General features: G+C 38.0%; 1 long non-coding RNA gene across 1 annotated transcript; it reads right to left on the bottom strand.

Annotated features, from left to right (window-relative positions):
- Nucleotides 1-557: 557 nt before the first annotated feature.
- On the bottom strand, nt 558-19428 carry LOC136854529 (uncharacterized). Its single transcript, XR_010857724.1, has 4 exons — nt 18514-19428; nt 8183-8446; nt 5667-5823; nt 558-4541 (listed from the first exon to the last, which is right to left on the bottom strand). It is a non-coding gene; the product is annotated as an uncharacterized lncRNA (long non-coding RNA).
- Between the last annotated feature and the right edge of the window lie 4383 nt (nt 19429-23811).

Raw genomic sequence — 23811 nt, forward strand, 5'->3', positions numbered from 1 at the left:
GTTACAGAGAGCTTATACCTCCTCGCCTATCCGAGAGGAGATATAAGCTATATTTAACATTAAGTAAGATTCATCCAAAATAACATATGAGACATAATCTGGCTCAAATGTTAAAAGATTAAAGGAATACAGGAAAGAAGAGTATGAATTTACAATGCTAATCCAAGACCTTCGTTACTGTAGGCAGCAAAAGAGGACACAATGAAAAGATATGGAAGAGAAATTAATATGACATGATGAAAAGTGATTGAGCTTTGTGGCCAGTCTGGGTTCAGACAGTCTTTCCCCAACTGAGCACATAGAGAAGTGGACAGGCTGGAAAACAGGTGTTAAAATCTTCAAGATGAAAAGGAGAGAGAAGAAAGCAAAATGCTAAATTTGAGAGTAGTGAAGCTGAAGATATTTGAGGACCTGGACCATATGGTAATTCAGGCTAAAGTGCATAGATGGAAAGAATATAAAATTTAGGCCCAATGCCAAGCACTGGGCCCTATGATGAGGTCAATCAGCAATGAAAGAGAAACAGAGTAAGAAGGTTTTATAGGTGTAACAGGAGGAAAACCTTGCAGTTGCAATATGAAACATTTAGGAGAGGGTGGAAAGTAAGATCAAAGAAAGATATGAACTGAGATACAGTAGGAGGAATTAGACGGACTGCAGCTAGGGGCTGACAGGACACTGTAATGCCTACAAGGCACCATATGGGGTGTGCTGATGGCACTAACCCCCTACAGTATAGAAGTACATACAGGAAGAGGACAAAAAGGAATCAGCTCTCTTTTGTCTTAATCTGACAAAAATAATGACTTAAGAGATCTCAATTCCTTACCCTCAGAGGCTTTTCCCAAAATATTTTCTTTCTGTGCAAAATATATCATTCAGAAAGTATAAATGAGTTTTTAGAAAATCAAACCTTCTACTATATAACATTATACGTTGTTAACATCTAGAATAATGATGACACAGCATTTGCTACAACATTTCCCCTCCCATGGACACGTCTAACACTTCCTTCAAATCTAAATTTATGGCAAAACACACCAAATTCTTTCTTTTGCAAATAAGCCTCAGAAATACACTTTTACATTTGCTACACAGCCACGAGTCTTCTTTACCAATCAAATTTCCTCTAAACCATTTCTAATTTGCTAAAATTTCGAGACTGTGAAGCACTAACTTTCTATGCTTTACTTAATACAGTATTTGCATGAGTTACTGTAATCTCAATTACTCATATAACTGAAATTCTCTCTATTAACTTTTACTTTTTACACAACATATCTGGAATAATGAGACAAGGTTGAAATTAAACAATTACTGCACATAAACTGTATCTGTAGCTACTGTACATATACATCATTGCCAATTTGCTTAGGCTTTGTTTAATGTGCATCCACGACTGTGAGGTACATTTTGTTACTTTGTATACTGCCTGACAACTAATTGCCTGCTTGTGGGCTAAGAGTTAAACAAAAACAATCTTACTCCTGACTCCTATAAAGAAAAGCAATTACAGATATGTTCAGACAGCCAAAATACTTACTTATCCTTTTTGCCATGACAATGTAAAACATATGAATGGATTTTAAAAATATGGCAGGTGCAAAAACGTATTTAAAAACACCAATTTACTCTGAAAACCGTACTTGTCACAGTTTCATGAAAAACTTATCTTCACTTGTGCCTAGACAATCAGGAAATTTATTAGATAAACTTAATGGTTATATGTACTAAATACTGTGGCCTCCACAGGGTAGGGAAATCCTGCCCCCCCTTCCCATTTTGTCTATCAATGGTCTCCTTCCTCAAATCTATCTGCTGACACAAGATATGCACCAGTCAGAAGAACTGGGATGAAGGCACTCCCAGTGATACAAATATAAATTTATGAAATATGGAAGAAAACAGGACAATATATAAGGGAAAGTTATATAAAGGAAAGAATGGAGAGAGAACAGCAAGAACTCACCAATATAAACCATTTCTTTCAAATTATTGTGGTACTATGATAAGAAAATAAGACAACTTAACATTACTGAAGGTAAGCAAACATTTTCATTAAGCCTAACAGATCATTTATCTGCGAAGTCAACTTGCAGAGAACAGAAAGTATTTATTTGCAATAGGAGATTGGAGATATGGAAATATTAAAAAGTAAACACGAGCAAGAGATTAATGAAACAAATCCACTGACAACCAAAGTCAAACAGAAATAATATGGCAATGTACATGGCATTCTATGGGAGCATTACATTCCGTTATTGCAACTTACGAACTGACACTGGCAGGAAGACCATTCCATGCTTCAACAGCGGTTCAGGTAGATCACCAGTTTCCATTCTCCCCAGTGGTTAAGACAGCAGAGCATCCAAAACGATGCTAACAGGAAACTGCTTCAAATAGAATCAGGGATCCTTTTCATTTGAAGAATGACCAACATGTCCACTCCTAAGATTTCAGACTCCACTGAACCTTCACAAACTTCCTGTCACTGGGACCAACCTTTGCATCTGAAACAGCAGCTATGAAGGGAAACAAGTCCTGCCATCCCTTCTGCTTTCTATTTTGGTGGGGAGTCTTCTTCCTACCTGGATGCTGACCTAGTGGGCACTACAAAAAAATTCCTGTTTACCAGGCAATGTAGGATGATGAAAGAAATACTATGCAGCAATACTAAGCAACTTCACTCCCAGCCCAAATCATTCATACAATACTAGACTGAACCCACTACTGTACAGTGTCTCTGCTTTTTAACAATCAATATCCACCATCTGGAGAAATCTGGAGTGAACAGTTATAACATCATATTCCTTCAAAGAAAGAACAGGAAAAAAGAAAAATATATCAAATGGCTCTAGTATGTAAGAACAATGTCAATATGTTATAGAGATCAGCAAGGTTTCCTGTCACAAATAAAGCCTAGATTCCCTAAGTATTACAGATTTACAATAAGTTCTTCTTTTAAAACCCAAAGAAACTACCTGATGGTGTGGTAGTCTAAGCTTAGCTTGTATGAATTAATTTTTTTATTATTATTTTATGTTTGTGAGTGTAAGATTACTTGATTAATCTTTATTTTTCCTTTTTTACTTGCAGTTTGCTTGAGAGTAGTAGGGTAGAGTGGACTCCCCTTCACCTTAATGCCCATAGTGCTTGGACTGTATGAACCTTGTTGAGGCCTCCATTTCCCTCCTGAACGTTTGCCCTGCTTCACAGCAAGTATTATGTCCAAATTAGCAGTGTGAACTGAGAGTCTGATTTATTCAAGTTCCCAGTAGAAAATGGCAATGCAAGACACTATAAAGTGATTGTTGTAGAAGTATCCCACGGACATTAGAAAAACATTGAGAGGAATCAGTGTGTGAATCAGGCTAACAGGGATGTTGCATATAGAATTCAATAGAAAGAAAAACACATTTGGTTCTCAAAATCATCTTTGTACGACAATTCCAAGTAGACTTGTGGAAGATTTATCTTCCAAGGACTGGATCTGTTTCCGTTCTGTGGATCAAGACTAATATATTAGATTAAGGTTCTTTCAATTGGGTAAAACATTATTATAATAAATTAGGTTAAAGAACTAAGGATAAGTTTTGATGAGCTATAGTATTAAGTTAGGCTAAGTTAGTAGCCTATACACTGAGTTAGGTAGAGTTAAGGTTGAAAGTCACAGACCACTGTAATATTAAGATAACAAATTAGGTTTAAGGAAAGTAAGTTCTATTTAGTAACCTAAATTTGTTTCCATCTTCCTACTCAATTGTGAAGCTTGAAGAAGCCCCTACAATGGCCTAACATTGCCAACTGTTTACCTTTTACACTGCTATTGGTGTCAGCATGGCTATAGGTGTTCTACTTTAACCAATCTTTATTTATGAATGAACCATCACAGAGCAGTCATTAGGAGAACAATGTGTACTGTCCACTTGAAGCATGCATCAAAGATGAGTCCTAAGACACTTGAGGAGTCAGAAAGGTAATAGATATCCTTAACAATTTTGTATACTTAATACTTAACAGGTCAAAAATACCTACCAGCTGTGCCAACATGAACACACTGCAAACACAAATAGCACATCAAATTTCAATCAAGAGAGGTTTTGATGGCAACGAACAAATCCTCACAATAACAAGGAAGAGTGAAGTGAGTGAAGTGACAAAGAACACAGTCAAATAAGCACTCTGTACACGTCATATGTGCAAAAGGGAACGAGGACATCAGAGCGAGCATCATAATAAGGGGGAGAGAGTCTTTCACAAGTGAAGGCCACACAAACAAATACTCTTTTGACATCACTTGGCTAGTCATCTCAATTACCCCATTTTCAGGCCAACACTGATGCTAGGGCACAAGTAAAAATAAAGGATTTACAATTCTTATGAATATATACTCCAACACAATTGCTAAGCGGAGAGAAACAAGCAGAGAAAATCTCTATAAAAACAAACAAAAATCAAACTGTGGAAAAACTTTGATGAATCCATCTTCAGATGGCAGATGTATTTGCTTGTAGAATTTTGATGCATTGAAAACTCAGCACCTGGAATGTAGTCCTCATTTAGTATCAGATACAAGACAGTCATTTTCACACCACACTGCAAATCATTTTCTAAAAACCTCAAATAAAATTTATATAAATGGGAACTGATATTACTCCTTCACTGCTATACAGTACAAAGTGAATTTTCTTCCCAATTCTCATACTACTCATCTCAAATATACAAGATGATTAACTGTCATTAGCATTACTGTAGTACTGCCACAATTATAAGGTAGTTCAACCAGACCATTTAGTTCTCTTCGTAACCAGCCGTGTTGCAATTGCCAACCAAACCTCCTCTTCTACTGTCCCCTGCTGCAACTGACACTTTCATCATAAACTTCTATGACTTAACAGACAGAAAGCCCTCAAAATAATAACTGTTTATAGGAAAAAACGAATTCGTTATTCATTCACAGTGACTTCTGCTCACTGAAACTAAGGCTATAAGTCCTCATCATCCTTGATTCATATTATTATTACCGTTAAAATAAACTGACAACACCAAGGAGTTAGACTTTACACTCTCAGTGTTCTGAGACACTTTATTTATTAACATTTTGCTGAAAATTCAATAAAGAAGACTTTACACTCTGTGTTCTGAAAGACACTTTATTATTAACATTTTGTTGAAAATTCAACAAAGAAAAACCATGTAGTAGTAGTAGTAGTAGTTTGGCACCTAATAGTGAAGTGACCACAGAAAAGGATGAGACGAGTTGTACCTTCGTGAACCAAAGGTCATTATTCAAAGTGATGTACTGTGCTACTTGGGAGAGAGAGAGAGAGAGAGAGAGAGAGAGAGAGAGAGAGAGAGAGAGAGAGAGAGAGAGAGAGAGAGAGAGAGAGAGAGTGCCTATGGTGGAGTAAGGACTATGAAGTCAGATACAAGCTAAATGAATCTCAATGATTATACCATATTAATGACTTTGGCAGTTACCGTGCCTCCTGTACTGCCAACCCTCAGAGTTCTTGATTCATCATATGCTATCTTTGAAGACAATAACCTCTTTGCTTTCATGAGGCAGGTCTCTGGACCCCTTAGTTGGAGCAAACCCTTTCCCCTTTTGCCTGAAGTCCCTATACTGTATAAGCCCTTAGTTACTATTCAACTCTCTCTCTTACCAACACAATTTAATCTTATTGATCCAACTTCTCCATCTTCACTTCTCAAAGATCTCTTACATGACAGCATTTTGTAAACATCCAATTACACATCAATTTTGCTCCACCTCAAACACGTCAGCAATTGTTGTCTATATCTCGTCTCTCCCACAGGGACCTGTTTTGAAAGAAATGAATGATTATTCAATACTGTATTGTAATCTGCAACACTTTTCTTAAATCATTAAAATTATAAAATTTCTGAACCTTTCAAAATTACTTTTGCTTTGTAAAATGATGATTACAATATACTAACTACTTGCTATACTTCTGCTATTCACCAAATGGAGCATTTACAGGCATGTTTGAATGGAGGAAAAGACCTGAGGGCAACTGTTCTATCAACTTAGCATTTCCCACTATAGTTATGTGGGGAGCCTCAGTATCTGAACATCCTGACCTTCCTTCTCAGTTCAGTTTAAATTGTTTTGTTGACATCTTGTTTAACAGTATTGTTTCATTTCCTTCCACAAACGGAACAGCCATGAATACCACCTCTTTTGCAGTAGATGCATGAAACTATACAAATATTAAAAAACCTTTCTTCACTTCTATTTTATAGGAGCTCCTTGTACTTTCCATCACAGATAAATTGTAAAGTTTAGTCAGGGCGTATGAGCATTCCCATAAAGAAGTATTTCTTGCCAAATAGCAATGATGGAGAAACCAACAGATTCCGTAAAATGGATAAAGGCAACGGAGGACTTGAAATTATTCAAAGTTAACCAAGTTCCTGATAAAGTCAAAAGAAAGATGCTGCCATGTCTCAAAGTATCTCAAAAGTTATATGGGGTAATTCTCTGTTTTTTAATCTCACCAGTCTTCAGCAACTGTGACACTCATTTGGTATTACATACTTCAATTCAGTGTTATCCTCCATCACATGATGGTGTTTTATATACCTTTTTGTTAACCAAGTTCCTAAAAGATTCAGTCAATTGAGGTACAGTGTACTGTTATATGACTTCTACTCAACCAATGGTTTAGGGTTTAGTCACGATTTGTAACTGTTTGACACTTATCTTCAAGTTCAGCATGTTTAATGTAAAAAAATAAGTGCACTGCAGAGTTTGCATGATCAGTGATCATTTCCCATCTGAATGGGTATTTCTAGTCAACAACAGTACTGCAGTTGTTACACAATTCTAAGCACCAGTTTACTGAGACACTTTTTCAGTCCAATAAATATATATTTGTATCACTTACATATATAAACAAAAGTAGGTTATACCAATCAACAAATAAAAATGGGTCCATACCACACTTTGTAATTCAACAAACCATAAGACCCCTGTAGTTCAGGGCAACCCTTAAGTACTGATTACAATTATTTTCACACACTGGAAATAATTCACAAGTAATATTTAGTTCTGTAACCTAAAAAATCAACATATTCCTTTTATGCTAATATCAGTTAAGGGGAGCAAAACCAATATCCTGATTGACTGCTCCAAGTACCTAAGCAATGGTTAGCAATACGCAAAACTTCAGATGTTGACCAATCAGAAACACTGATAATATGTCAACGCTGTAAAGCAATTGGGAGCCCCCTTTTGACCAAGAACACTAGGGAGACTATAGTTACAGCACGTTACAATTCATCCATCGGGTAACGATATATATATCTGTATTGTATGTACTGTAATGTGCACAGAAAAGAGGCTTCAATGATGCAAATAACAGGGAAATCTAGCAAATGTGATGCGTGGAAGCCTTACACTTACATGTGCAATACTGTATACATTCAAGATAAAGAGGTAATTATCTTGTTGTTTATGATTAAGCTGGCATTATGCCAACATCAGCTCTTGCAAATAGAGCTACCCGTATAGTATATATGTTTTCAGCTTATATTTATGCATAGGCCTAGACAGTATTCATTATACACTGTAGTTACACACACCAGATATTATGGTGCTTTTGAACGTCTTGTGTATAATTATAATGACAGCAGTTACTTGATCATGAACATACTGTTCTGGTAGGCTAGGCTACTAAGACGGAGTTCTTGACAGACTTTCTGCTAGCTGAAGCACCACATTTTTTGGTCATTTTGTCTCGAATACAAACTTAGTACCTTTACAATACTGAGGTGTACAGAATGTTACTAATAAAGGTTTACTTTCCTAAGGATAAAAGAATTCTAGTAAGGTGATCTAAAGTAACTTTTACACAGTCTAAGATTACCCAGTTTTCAAAAACTCCCCTTTGACTGAAACTTTCCAATAAGAATTAAACTGCTAGAATGGCATTCAATAATACAGTACATAAAAAAATCCCCGAATACCTTCTACTATAAATTCTTTCTCCAACAGCTGAAATTCGTCGGAAGAATGGCATTTTTCAATCTTTCAGAGTTAATTCACTAACAACACCTTGACCATTCTGAATTTGTGTGTAGCCACTCAATTCAGCAACAAAAAAGGCTGCCAGAGGCAAGACTGTACTAAGGTGACAAAAAAGGAATCCATACTTGCCTTACGGACCCCTATCTACGTGGGTCCTGGTAGTTTCGGCCATAAGTCATTTAGCCCATAACATCCAAACTGGCAAACAGCCATGTTTGGATGTCATTTCTTACGGTCTAAACTTCACATGCCCTAAAGTTGTGACGGCCTAACAGGTTCACGGCCAAAAATAATACAGCCTAATTGTCCTGAACTCATCTATGTCACCATCTGTCATCCAAGCATTCCACAGCAACAGCTGCAAAAAAGATCTGCCACCACACTGAGAGTCACCTGAAATTAAAACAAAGAAACTGAGTTCATTTAAAATGTGACACAAATTTGATTAATCTACAACCAAGGAACAAAGAGGAGGTTCATATTCTACTACATTTTTTATTTAAAACTAACTCCCATGCAAGCAATAATATATAAATACCAACTACATTAAGGAAGACCAAAGTAAAATTCAACTAATATCTGGTAAGTCATACAAGAGACTCCTTCCCAACACTATGAATAAAAACCACTCTAGCTTCAGGTGAAAAATTCAACAACAAGCTGACGGAGATATACTAGGCCTATGTTACTGATCATTACAAAACAGTAGTACCACAAGTAACCCCTGTCCCCTTAGTTCATAGCCTTAACAGAAGTATAGCTGACAAGAAAGACAATGGTTATTGTGTACGTTCCTTCCATAGTTTTATGCTTTTTGCAACCAGTACAGTACTACTGTGGGTTCCTACCCCAGCAATAAACACAGACGTTAAACTGTATATTTCCCAGTGTATAAATTTAATGATTAATTTTAAACAATGAAAACCTTCAGGGATGTGTCCATACCCTACAGTGAATAAAATGTACATTAGACAACTTTTAGGTGACCTGTCTGCTACACAAAAGGGTTGATGAATTTGACTTGCTTACATAAAACACTGTAACATGCAATGACTATGGTCCCCAGCATTCATGGGTAAAGGAAGTATCCTAATTCTAAGAGCACTCACATAAATCACTTAAAAAAGCAAATTACTCTGTTTTGCTGTACAGCCTCTGAGTGGGCACCTACATTTACAGCAATGTCTGGCCAGCCCTGTGAGAGTTCAGAGCTCAGTTATCCGGACAAACAATCTTTTACAAATACAGCCATGGCTAACTGACAATTCTATTAACATTTATTCACTTTTCCATAAGATAATTGTTGGGCAGAGATTACTGTAAAAAACAGTGATCCACATGGGGTCATTTAAACTGATTTATCCCACAGTGCAACACAGTAGGGCACATTAGGGTAATGCATAAACAGGCCATACTTGGACTGTAAACTTTCCAAGACAATATCTGCCTTTTGCCATCCTATCTCAGATTTCATCTCCACCCCACTGGCTGGTATAAGCCCTTATGACACTCACCAGAAACTCCCCTGAACTATCACACAAGAAGTATGATCGCTGGACAAAACACACCTGCCTTTCCTATCCAGATACAATTCATGATGGAAATTTCTTAAGAGTGGAATGGAATATTAAAAGTAGGTCATAGGCCAAGCACTAGGACCTATGAGGTCATTCAGCATTGAAAGGGAAATTGAGAGCAAAAAGGTTTTAAGGATGTAACAAAGGAAGACCTTGCAGTTGAACAACGAAATAATTTTTAGGAGACGGTGGATAATAAGATGGAAGAATGAGAATATAATAAGAAGTATAGAACAAGGGGCCTTAGGGATGGTGCAAGGAACCTCAAGTAATGCCTACAGTGCACCTTGAGAGGTGCACTGACAGTACTACCCTGCCTATGAGAAGTTTCTTATAGTGCGCATACCAATGAAGACAGCCACTCCAACCACTGAAGATGATGAATTGTATAAACACTAAAACCTGTCATCCTCCCCTTCCATGGGAAATAATCTGAACCTCGAAAACAGCTGCGAGACAGTTCAAGATCACTCTCATGCATCGAACTGCACCCATACATCCAGGATATAAGCCTGTCACCTGGGTTCCCACATCATCCTTACAACCCATTCCGCCTAATCCACATTCACAGAGACGTAGCATGCGACGTATGGCCTTGAAGCAATACATACTCAAAAGGTCATAATTTGGCCATTGGAGAGGTCTCCAATCCACACCAATCTGCAATCAAGTCAGACAAGGCAGAGACTAGTCAACCTGGCACTTGATTACACAAACAAAACCTGACTTGCAATTCTTTACTTTGACAAAATGACATTATGATAAAATAAGTTTCATACTGTATATACTTACTAAGTAATTACATTGCTTATAGTTTCACTCGCCGGCAACTTAAAAATTTGAAATTCATGGCAGCACGCGTGTCCATGTATGTGACTAGTACCGGCCCACTTTCGGGGTACGAGAGGAGCGACTTCAACAGCGCGATTCAGTTGTTTTTTGCCCTTCTTTCCTTATGAGGAGAGGGAGGGAGGGCTTGATTAGTAAGTACTTGGTAAGTATATATAAAACTTAACTTCATCATAAATATGTCATTTTTATATGTGTAACTTGCCAAGTTTTTACATTGCTGAATCCCAAACTGACACAGTGGGGGGAATAAGGATTAACTATCCCAAAACATTATGGATGATGAGTTAGAGGGCAGCAAAATTAGCATTGGTACAATGCTTGTCGTTCCTTACCTGGTAAGAGAGCTGCTGCAGGTAGATACTGCCCTGGTCAGTGGGTACTTTGCATTAAGGGATGAACCAGGTGACTAACAAAATATACAAGAAGCAAGTTGTCCCTGCCCTGGGCACATACAGACCAACCAAATGACCAGAATCAATGAACACGAGCATCACCTACACCACAAAAAATAAAACACCACCCACCCATTAAAGCTAAGACTGGTGGGTCTCCAGGTACACAGTACCCCAAGGCTCCCCTTACGACTCAACACCCAAGTTCAAGATGAAGAGAAAAGGAAGGAAGAAAGGCTTCCCATGCTTCCTCCCCCAACACCATGCCAGCCACAGATAATGGCCCTAAAGTACTACAATTTTCAAAAGTAGTTTCCACATCATGAAGATAAAGAGTTGCAAAGATAGACTCGCACCTCCAGTAAGTCACCTGAAGAATTGATGATGGAGGCGGGTTGTGCTTGAAGGCTAACGATGTGGAGACAGTTCTGATCTCATGAGCTTTAGCTTTGATGGACATTAAAGCCTCTTCTCCAATTTGAGAATGGGTCTCAGAGATCAGATCCTTCAAGAAGAAAGACAAGCTGTTCTTTGATAGGGCACAAGACGGATTCCTAACTGAGCACCACAAATTACTCGTAGGACCTCGAACCTTTTCCGTTCTGTGCAAGTAGTACCTCAGTGCTCTCAATGGGCACAACTCTCTCCTCCTCATCTGGGCATAGAATTTCCATCAGGCTTTCAATAGTGAAGGAACGAGGCCAGGGCTTGGCTGGGTCTTCATTCTTTGCTAAAAAGCCCAGGGTAAAGGACCATACGGCATGACCTTGGGAAAATTCCACTACCTTGTCGAGAGCATGCACTTCACTGACCCTTCTGGCAGTTGCTAACATCACAAGAAAGAGGGTCTTCCTGGCAAGATCTTGTAACGAAGCAGAACGAAGAGGCTTGAAGCGGGGTCTGAAGAACCACTTCAAAACTAAGTTCAGACCCCAAGAAACGGTCTCTTGCCCATTGGATATGAAGGTATCGAAGGATTTAATGAGATCGGACAGGTCTTGATTACCAGAGAGATCTATACCTCTGTGCCGAAACACTGAACTCAGCATAGCCATATCCTCTGCTCATAGAGGAGGACAGGCCCCTAGATTCCTCAAGTACAGGAGAATTTTGGTGATGTCTGCTAAAGACATCTTAGAAGATTTGTCATGTCTTCTACACCAGGCTCTAAAGATTGTCCACTTGGCTAGATAGACTTTGTCAAAAAAGGAGGACCTACACTTGACAATAGCCTCTGAAGTTGCTCTTGAAAACCCCTTCTGTCTGAGGAGTTTCCTGACAGTCTGAACCCTTTCAAGGGCAGAGCGGACAATCCTTGGTGGAACCACCTGAAGTGGGGTTGTCTGAGCAGACTTGGTCGCTGTGGTAACAACCTCAGGAATTCTGTCAGCAGCTTGAGATCTGGGAACCATTCCTGTTGCGGCCAGAACGGGGCCACTAGAGTCATTGTGGCATTCATGTGGTTGCGGAACTTGTTGAGGATTTCTCATATCATGCAGAATGGCGGGAAGGCACAGAGAGCCAGCCGCCCTGATCACTGAGAGCCTTCTTAGCAGAAGATGAAAGCACCATCTTCGGTAACTTGGAGGAGTCAGAAGGCTTGTCACTGATGAAAAACGTTGAAGCTGGGTAGGTAGGGACCTGAGGCGAGGTGAATCCCGGAAAGTTCTGCAGCAAGTACGTCAATAAAGCTGCATAAGCTGTTGAAGGGGAGCCCTGATCCACTTCACCAAGTTCACCTTCATCCTCCAAAGAAACAGGATAGAAGCAAACCTTGAGGGGCCTGGGCCAAAAGAGGAGGCTCTCTCTGATCAAATTTAAGATGTCCGCCAGCTGACGCTGAATGGGAGCTAGCGATGGGTCTCTTGTCTGCAGAAGATGTCTGAGCTGGAGTCTTGGGCGCTGAAGGCGCTCGGGAACTGAAGGGCACTTGCGCAATGACAGGAGCTTGTGCTATGATGGGCGCTCAGACGCAACTGGAGGAACAGGTGCTTGAGGGAGCTCTGGCACTAATGGGTGCTCAGGAATTACCGAGCGTCCGGGTGTTGGTGGGAGATCAGTTGCTCTTGGGAGCTCGGGCACTACTGGGTCTTCATGAGATGACGATAAGCTTTTCGGAGCAGACAAACGTTTGGCCTCAAGCACAGTATACACTGCAGAAAAGTGTTCTGGGGCATCCAAGAAACTACAAGAAGGCTGCTGCAGGAGCTCCCTAAATTCCTTATAAGGCACTGGAGGGGAGCGGACCGTGTCTGCCATGGGCCTTTTCAGTGGCCGCGATTCATCACTGAAGTGCCAGGGGTGCCTATTCTCTGGGTTGGAAGCCTCGGAACTCAAGGATAGCCTACTCACTTCCGTTTGGATGCCTTTCCAATGGCTATCCTTTGCAGTGACCTGGGAAGTTGCAACAGGTCCGACTGAGGCGACGACTGCCCGTGGGCAGACCCCACCGACCTCCCTTGGGCCTCCGGTATGACTACTCCCAGGTGTAGGGGAGTACATCAGTGACCTTTGCCTAGGAGTGTCAGCAGGACGAGCAGCTGCCACCTCCACCAACACTTCACTAACACTAGCACTTTCTTCAATTTTGTCCATAAGGACATGCACTGAAGCACCCAATTGGGTCACAGTATCCACAATTAATCCCATTTTGACATCAAAATTACATACAAGTTTCGACTCGAGGCTGGCAAGGGGATCAGGTTCAGAAGCGAGGGAGCCGGGTAAAGGAGTAGGCTGAATAGTCAGAGGATTGGGAACAAGTGACACAGCAGGAGCAGGTAACGGTAAAAAAGTTAAGTATACCTTAGTTTAACCAGACCATGGGGCTGATTAACAGCTCTCCTAGGGCTGGTCTGAAGGATTACATTTATTTTACGTGGCTAAGAACCAACTGGTTACCTAGCAATGGGACCTACAGCTTATTGTGGAATCTGAACCACATTATAACGAGAAATGAATTTCTATTACCAGAAATAAATTTCTCTAATTCTTCATTGGCTGGTTGGAGAATCGAACACGGGCCCAGCAGACTGCTAGTCGAGAACGGTACCAACCCGTCCAATTAGGAGCTAGGTAACAGTAAAGCAGGGATATCGTCACTAGCAGAACTAGCCTAACTACTGCCTTGCTATCTACTGTCTGTTTTTCGGCTCTAGCAGTCGCCTTACGTTTCCTGTCTGGCTAATTTCACTAAAGGAGACTCCAAAACCTTATATTTTCTAGCATCCCACTCTGAACATTCGTCACATGTTTGATCAACTGAACACTCTTGTGCCCTACATTCTACGCGCATAGAGTGAGAGTCATATTTCTCTCTAGTGAGCCTAGTATTGCTGCCTTTGCTGCAATAGCGTAGGGTAGCAGCGCTAGAGTCCAAGTCTAAGAGGTCAACAATCGAGTTATAATTTAACAAGCAGTAGGCTACAAGTACTTCACCCAAAAGAAGAATCTCAAAAGGAAAAGTGACAAAAGCCAAATTTTAAGCTGACTGCTCACAACCGAACCGCTATCGGAGCAGGCAGAAAAACAACTGGATTGCACTTTTGAAGTCATTCCTCTCATACCATGAAAGTGGGAGGGGACTAGTCACCTACACCGACACGAGAGCTACATGAATCTCAAATTTTTAAGCTGCCAGTGAGTGAAACTATAAACAATGTAATTACTTGGTAAGTCACACATATAAAAACTGCTTTGAAGACACACCACTTGACCATGAGCTCCATTCCTCATCATATTTACAGTAACTTCACTTTGACCTCAGTCATTGGCACCTGTATATTCAATATACAGCTTCAGGACTCCTTGGGGCTTCAAGGATGTGGGAGGGTAATCATATACTTGTATTGCCCAATATCAATTACTTATAGCAAAGTATTTTACAAGTTATTCTCTATTGTTTCAAACACAGTGGTTATTATTTAATAATAAAAGTCTAGCAACAACAAAAGCCAATGCAGCAGGTAGCCTAAATTTATGTAAAGAATCTCCTACACAAAATCATGATGGTCAGAGTCCTGTACAATCGTTCAGGTCAATGTCTGAGACATCTGGGTATATAGTGTATATGGTTGCCAGCTTGCATTACACAACTAGGAAAATAATGGCAGTGAAGAGGACTACCATCTGCCAAAAAGTGTCAACAGTTACTCTGGCAATTGCACAAGTAGTTAAAGTGTAGTCGACATATTTTAAGAATATCACTCGGCGACGCTCATCTTACCGCACTCTCAGACATCATCAGTTGCTGCTAGGCTATGACACTGATAACATCGAAAGATCTTCATCCAATAAGTAAAAGAGGCCCTAGAACCTGTAAATTGGTACTTATTTTTGTACAATTGTTCTGTCAACATACTTTTTGAAAGTTTCCTTTTCACAACAACACAAATAGTAATTCTCTCTCTCTCTCTCTCTCTCTCTCTCTCTCTCTCTCTCTCTCTGTGCGTCAATGACCGCCGCAACTCGCTCATCCCAAGAGTAGGGGTAGGGGTGGTACCAGACGCTGTCCCGCCCCTCTCAATGCATGAATGTCTTTGAATCTTGCATGGTCTTCCAAGTACGGCACACGATAAGGACAGCACTACCAGACGTATGAGTAATATCGTGAAAGAGGGGAGGGGGTTAGGCTGGGGTAGGATGTGGATGTGGCCGAGTGATATTCTTAAAATGCATTGACTATAAGGATCATATACCCTAACAGACTATAGTTAACTCCCAATAAAATAGGATGTAAGAAAATAATACAGATTCTATAATCAACTGTTACTAAACTACATTTGCACAGACCAGGATTTAATGACAATAATAACAAGCACATGACATCAGTTCGTGCAACATACCTTTATAAAGACCAATGATACATGGGTTATGTTAGGTAGTTACTTCAAATTCTAATTAGGCTTGCCTGATTTAAAAATATGTATTTACACACATTTTAAGGAGAAAAAATGTATATTTAAAGAAAGTCCATGGCTAGGCCTATTTCCACAGCTCGACAACTGGTATATAACTGCACTGAGATGTCGCCCAGTCCATATGGCCTCACAAATACAGTTAGGTACAGTTATATGAAGCCAAAAGTTTAGGTTAAGACTGGCATGCAAAAACCGGTCTATTTTTAAATAAACCACAATAACAGAACTAAACATGGTTTCAACTCAGACATTATACATAATTAAGCTGGTGGCCAAAATCAGCAGCAAAATCTGTTGCTCTGTCTAAAAACTAAAACTGGAAGGTTCATAAGCCTCATTATATAGATTTGTTGGTTAATTTTTGGAGGACTCCAGCCACTTCCCACTTTATAATTTATATTTTTCTTGGGTAAACACATAAAAACAAAAACTTTCTTCTCAATACATAACCTTAACAAATGCGTAATAACAGAGGAAGATGATTAATCAAATTACGACTTATAAGGTAAGACTACCGGTCCCTCACCCCCCTCCATAGCTAATTCGGCAAAATTGTAACCAATAAACAGCCCTAGGTTAAGTTAGGTTGGCATTTTTAGGTTCTTTTAGTGCTCTTTGATTTCCTACCCATTTTTAACATGAAAACCCCAAAACGGTTTCCCATGCAAAAATGGCGGTAATTGTAAGCCGGCTGTCTGAGGTGAGCTAGGCTATGCCAGTTGGCGTTTTCCTAGGCAGTTGACGTTTTCCTATGTTATTTTACATGCTTTACAAGAATTTAAAGTAATATTTTGTCGGCCGGCTGTAACTAAACTACAATTGACCTCTGAAGGCTACACAATGGTACCAAGGGTCCCCTGCAACGGCCTACACAGTTCAAAGGTAAATCACAGTTTAGCTACAGCCGGCCAGCAAAATATTACCTTAAACTCTTGTAAAACGAGTAAAACAACACAGAAAAACATCAATTGCTGTAGTCTAGCTCGACTGGACACTATTCGAAGCTTTCAGTCGGGGAGAAGGAACGTAAACGGGCGGCAGAACAGAACTTATGCTTTTGTTTTTCTTGTCAAGCTCATACGTTCTGGCAGGCAGTAATGTTGCACTGCGCGTGCTAGCAACTAGGGGTTACAGAAAATGTAAAAAGAATATTACTTTAAATTCTTGTAAAGCAAGTAAAATAACATAAAACATCAATTGCCAGTCTAACCCACTGCGGAACACCGGCTTAGAATACTACTCTCTCAGTTGAAGAACTTGGAGGCATCGAGCTCCACTGTAAGACTGGGCATGCATGGTAGGGCCTGGAATCAGCAGTAGTAGTGATACATGAAAAGTGCCTTTGAAATGGCTCCCATTTTACATTTATTCGCCCCTTTTTTTTTACGCTTGTTTTTCGTGTTCCAAATGACACATATAATAGGAAATAACAACAACAAGGTGGCCAAACCTTTTCCCAAGTTATTTACCCCACCCAAAACCCGAATTCCCGACGGTTCCCCCTTACTTTAGCTATTCTCGAAAGTGTTTTACTCCACCCAAAACCCCGATTACCAATGGGTCCCCTTTACCATAAGCTACAGTTCTAAGATAATTTACAGCTTAATTACAGCCGAGCGACAAAATATTACTTTAAATTCTTGTTCAGCAGGTAAAGTTCTATAGAAAAATGTTAACTGCCATAGTATAGCTAACAGCAGACAGCTGGCTTAGATCTACCCAAGGTAATTCTAAGTATTAGCGCTGTGCCTTTTTTACTTTGGAAACTGGTTTTTTCTACAATTTTAGGGCTTCTGATACTGGCGATGAGTTTGTTTGTTGTTGGCCAAATGGAATATACCTCCGCCGTATTTAGTACTGGCCTGGGGGTGTGGGGTTACCCATACGTTAACAAGTTGTTGCACTTGCCGGACGGGATATGAACCCGTGGCCTGTCTTGTGAAGACTGTGTATGGAAACCCCTTATTGGATGGACTTCGGGGTTAATTACATGTTTATTACATTCGTCCAACAAAAATTTAAGGTAAATCCATAATTAGCAACCAAAAACTGTAGACAAAGTCGAGTTAGAACATAGTCGCCGATGTGGAGCTACTACTTAGTTCTACCCAAAATAATTTTACTTCCCTTACACACAAACAAGAGAAACCAATTTAACTAAATGTTGTGGGATGAGTAGGCCTACATCCCCAATCATAAACCTTCGCTGTCAACATTGCTCAAAATCTCATCCATTTCTTGCCCAGGTTCGGCTAGGCTACACACAGGATATTACCAAGCCAGTGCAATATTCTGGAGAAAATGTCACAAAATTAATACAAAAGGGAACAAAATGCCTGTATAGTGAAATATAGGCCTACTGACATGGAAAGCATTAGGGGGTGTGATAAGGTCACAAAGGAGCCAACAAATTAGGCTAGGCTAACAATTGAACAAAACTATAAATAATGACAAGCCTCCTCACGCTCTGAAATCATCCTGATGTTCTTAGATATGCCTTTATGACAATAATGTCGTATTGATAAAATTGCTTCGGCTAAAATAACATCCAAATCACGAAATAAGAAGAACCGGCTCTGAACAGTGCCCTTCTAAGTTCCTCCATCTTCCCTCACGAAAATCACCAACTTATTTCAATAAATACGGCTTAACCAGGGTGTATTTATGAATTACGAATCAAATCATTAATCATTCTGTGACCTGCATTAACCATATCTTACCTAAAATGCGTCCTTTTCACTGTTCAACACAATAAATATTCGATGCAAGTATCAGGAAGTTCGACATCTTTTTCGTTTGTTCGTCTCGTCACCGTTCATCCAATGACAAGTGGTGGCGTTGCCAGTTAGACATTTGAAACTCTTGAATAAATGGGTGCGCAGATCGGTAACAACGCACTCTCTTGTGTAAAGAATATATATCTTATATAGACACGAGAGTTTTGATGTGATATATATTATTAAGGCCCTGCACGTGTCCTTTCTTAAATGGCTGCTGGAAACAGCATTTGGGGTTAATTAATGGTTCTGAATTTCAACCACGCTCTATGACTTAATGGATATGTTAACCCGTTCGAAAGGGACTTTTAGGTGTTATTATTCCTCTCTTGACAATGTTGGTGATCGCCTTTTTCTATTCCTTAAATCTATCATTGTCTTCGGTTCGATGGCAGATGATATTTTTTCTATCGTTGTCACCTGGTTTTCTGGTTTCGTTGGTGTAGAACTGTTCGCTCCTTCTTCTTCTTACTTCTTCGACCAGTTTATCTTGAAATCCATTATTTGTCAAGAGCTGTTTTACTGACTCTCTCGAATTCAAGGTGGGTTACAGCTCTCTTAATTAAGGAAGGTATCTTTTTTTGTGTTATGAGGATGTCTGGGAAAGGAAAAGGTTTCTCTCTGCTGAATTCTACGGTGAAATTTAGGGAGGAATTCTTCTTAAATTCTTCGGCTAATTTTGTGGCTTCATTTTTTATCCTTCATTGTCATGATAATATATCATCAATATAGTTCGTGTATATGTGTGAGTTTTGATGATTTACGAAAGTCGTTGTTTGTGAACAAACTTTCTACGTCAAGAGAGGCGATGATGTCTTCTTCTGCTTCCGTGCCGTGGAGGAAATCGATGAAGTCTTTGCTTGATGCTACTATTTTGATGGAAAGTATGGCGTTATAATTTAGTCGAGTTTCTTTGCCAATTGGTAGATGGCCGACGTCATTTGTGTAGGCCTGATAGGGTTCCTTCCCTCCCTGTCTTTTGTGTTTTTATCGTTCCATAGCAACGTCCCGGTTTAAAATCACCACCTGTTTTCGGGAACTTAATCTCATTTTGTATTTGTTAGCATATTCTGTCAGGCATAGTAAGTACTTTGGTCTTTAATTAATTTGTTGGGTCCTTACTGAGTGGCGGAACTTACTAGTGCCATTCAAAACGTTGTCAAGTTTTGAGTAGTACTTACTTCTATCTATGATGACACAGACAGCAGCTTTATCTCCCGTGTGTATGATGACGTTGGTGTTTGAGTTCTTTCGCTGCAAACCCAATTCGAGTGGCGGAACAGCTGCTGTGGTGTTGTGATCCCAGGAAATGGAACAGAGTTAATCTTCGTTTCTTTATCCACCAACTCATTTCGGAAGAACGTAGAAGGTTCAGAAAATGCTGTCAGACTAATGCAAGATTCAGCAACGATTAGAAGGCCGTAGAATTCAACGAAACTACAAACCACAAACTACACACACACACACACATCATATATATATATATATATATATATATATATATATATATATATATATATATATATATATATATATATATATATATATAATACATACATACATATATATATATATATATATATATATATATATATATATATATATATATATATATATATATACATATATACTGTATATACATACATATATATACACATGCATACATACATACATACATACATACATACATACATACATACATACATACATACATACATACATACATACATACTGATTGTTAATAACTGTCAGTGGCTCAAAAAAGACTTAGGTTTGAAGTCCACATTATTAGTTGAAACGGAACTCTTGAAATTAAAATAGCAAAAAATTCGTAAGAAAATCTGCATGGATGTACGTACCCAATAACAATGAAACAAAAACACAGAAATGAGCAACAATCACTTCTGGCTTTCATCATATTTCCTCTCCAGTCTCTCACTCGCGCAAGAAATCCTTCCTCCAATTCTATTGCTTCCTCACGTTTTGGGGAAATTGCTCTTTGCAAAAGTCCCCAATGAGAAACCTGGCACAAATGAACGAAAATCTGAATTAGATTGAATTAAACGTCCAGCTCCCTCGCTTGAGTGGAATTATAATACGCGCGACATCAGGGTGGCTGAGTATTAACTCATTTTGGGGTTCAGAAGGAATTATTATTATTATTATTATTATTATTATTATTATTATTATTATTATTATTATTATTATTGTTGTTGTTGAGAAGTTGATGCTATTCATATGGAATAAGCCCACCAAAGGGTCCACTGACTTGAAATTCAAGCTTCCAAAGGATATGGTTAATTATTATTATTATTATTATTATTATTATTATTATTATTATTATTATTATTATCCATTAGATGAACCCTATTCATATGGCACAATCCTGCGGGGGCCACTGACTTGAAGTTCAAGCTTCCAAAGAATATGGTGTTTATTTGAAAGAAGAAACAGAGGGTAACAGGGAACACAGAAAAAGAGATACGTTATGATTAAAGAAAAAATAAATTAACTAAATGATTACTAAATAGATAAAAACGCAAGTAAGTGATAAAATACAAGGAGAATTACTTTAGGGTAGTAACGCATTGCATCTTCGCTTGAACTTTTGAGGTTCTAGTTGCACAACATCCTCAGAGAGACTGCTCCACAGTCCAAACGTATTTTACTCTATCCACAAAGGAATTATCAGACAAAATACTGAGGCATTTTCAGCAATTTCCTTTACATTTAGCATTTCAAGAAAGAAATATAGAAAGATATGCTAGAAAACCCACCAACTCTTCCGGATACCTTGAAAAGACTTTTATCTGAGAGAAGACCAAAACAGGAAGACCAATACAGGGAAGACAGGTAATCCTGCAAAGCGACATCCGGTGCAATTAGAACTCCGGGAACACCTGGCTCTTCAGGTGGGGTCAGTTTCTGAGACAAAATAATATTCTTTTTAGTTTTCTTTATTTCCGTGTCAGATTCTTAAAGTTGATTCACAAGCATTGCAGTAATATTAATTGTAAAAGTATTCATAGATCTTACTGTGCAAAGTCAAGTACAATGATTTAATATTAAATTTGCCATATTGTATTTAATAAATGACTTAACCTACATTCTTTACTTCTTACATTACATGCATAACTATTATTATGTAGTTTCAGGAGTCATAATTTGCAGTAAACGTCTTGTAATTCAAATTAAAAATAATATTTCATTGTAGAGCAAATAACTTCATAGGTGTTGGCTACATTGCTTTAGAAAATGATTGATTTTTAATCATTAAAGGAATAAACTCTCCGCCAGATGTTAATTTATTTTTTCAAACGAATTGTTTCTAAGAGAAGATAATGTCCAGAATATCGATAGTTAAAGGAAAAAAATTAATTTTAAAAACCAATGATATTTTTAAGTTATATATATACATACATATATATATATGTATATATATATATATATGTGTGTGTGTGTATATACAATGCATATATATATGTGTTTGTGTATATATATATATATATATATATATATATATATATATGTATATATATATATATATATATATATATATATATATGTATATGTTCCAAACAATGTCTGTGTGTGTCTTCTTCCATCACCAAAAACATCCGTGTATACGGAATTTAACTAGAAGAAAAAAAGGGTTGAAACCTTTGCAAGAAATATCATATCAAAACGGAAAAAAAGGTCTTACGACGATGAACTTGATTAATTTAATTTTTTTAAGCAGCTCCAAAAGACGATTACCGATCAATGTCAGATTTCATTAAAAAAATTAAACTTACCTCTTTTTATGGATTCTTTTCGTGTTCTAATTACCTCATAATTGTGTCGACGTCGAAATGAGCATATACTTCCTAGAGGGCGGAAACCAAGAAGTAAATTTGAAATAGTATAAGTATTAATATTAAGTATCATTAAATCATGGCGATTTGTTTTTATAAAATTGGAAAATAGAGCCAATAGATAGAGGCCGGTTTTCTTTCAAGAATGTTCAAATATTAAGCCAAAATTACATTTTTTGTAAGGGAAATAAACTCACAGAGAGAGAGAGAGAGTATATATATATACATAATATACAGATAATATATATATATATATATATATATATATATATATATATATATATATATATATATGTATATATGTATATATATATATATATATATATATATATATATATATATATATATATATATATATCTTTATGTGTGTGTGTATTTATATAATTTACATTCCTTTAAGAAGGACATGGTGACAGAAACCTTACAGCCTTCAGGTTTCTCAGTAAGCCTCTAAAGGTGAGAGAGTTGCGCATTACATGGCAAAACAATAATATAAAATATTGATTTATCATCATGTATGGGTAACTAGGACGCCAAGGCACTTACAGAATACGATGCATATCTTCTACAGTGTTGTCTTTTTAATTATTTTATTTTCTTGTTTGTATTCTATACGTATTTTATCAGATAAGTGCTTTAGTTTCTGGTGAAAACAGTCGACTCGTAACTTCCAAAAGCTTTGTACTGCTCGCCTCTGCCTGTTATTGACAAAAGACTGTCAAATTGGTATCCAAAAATAAAACACATTCAAGTCCTTTTTGCCTGACCTCTATGTATGAATCATATACGTATTTCACTTAGGAACATATTCGTCCAGACAAAATGAAATCCCTTTATTGTTTTATGTCGTAAAAATCCGTTTATTGGGCTGCATAGCTGAGCTATTTCAAGCTCGTTCCACAAGGGGAGAGGAAGGTTTACAGAACTGATGGTTTTTTTTTTTTTACATATTTCTTTTTCCCCTGTTGTTTTGGCAACATGTAATACACTTAGGTAAAGATTCTAGTCCTATGGTAATTATAGAATTGACTTTTGAGCTGTTTTCAGTCCGATGGTATTCAAATAAGCAGTGAGATCCCGTTCTTAAGGACCAGATAATTTGCTTATTTCAAGAATATGTGCATCTAGTTTGTATAATGACCTGGCTGCTAAGATCTTGTCACTCCCATGAGCAATTGATAAGTGTTTATTCAAAGAATATGTTCGTCTAGTTTGTATTGTAACCTGAATTTTGAGATGTTTTCCATTTCATAATTCTTCACATGTAACTTCCTTGTCCGGACAAATCACCCTGACGTCACTTTGCTTTATTTGTTAATAATCTTACGAGATTTAATGAGTATATATGAATTTAATGTTAAAATATACACTCATCCACATCAGCATA

The sequence above is a fragment of the Macrobrachium rosenbergii genome, chromosome 3 (genome assembly GCF_040412425.1).
Source record: "Macrobrachium rosenbergii isolate ZJJX-2024 chromosome 3, ASM4041242v1, whole genome shotgun sequence".
In the NCBI taxonomy this organism is placed as follows: domain Eukaryota; kingdom Metazoa; phylum Arthropoda; class Malacostraca; order Decapoda; family Palaemonidae; genus Macrobrachium; species Macrobrachium rosenbergii.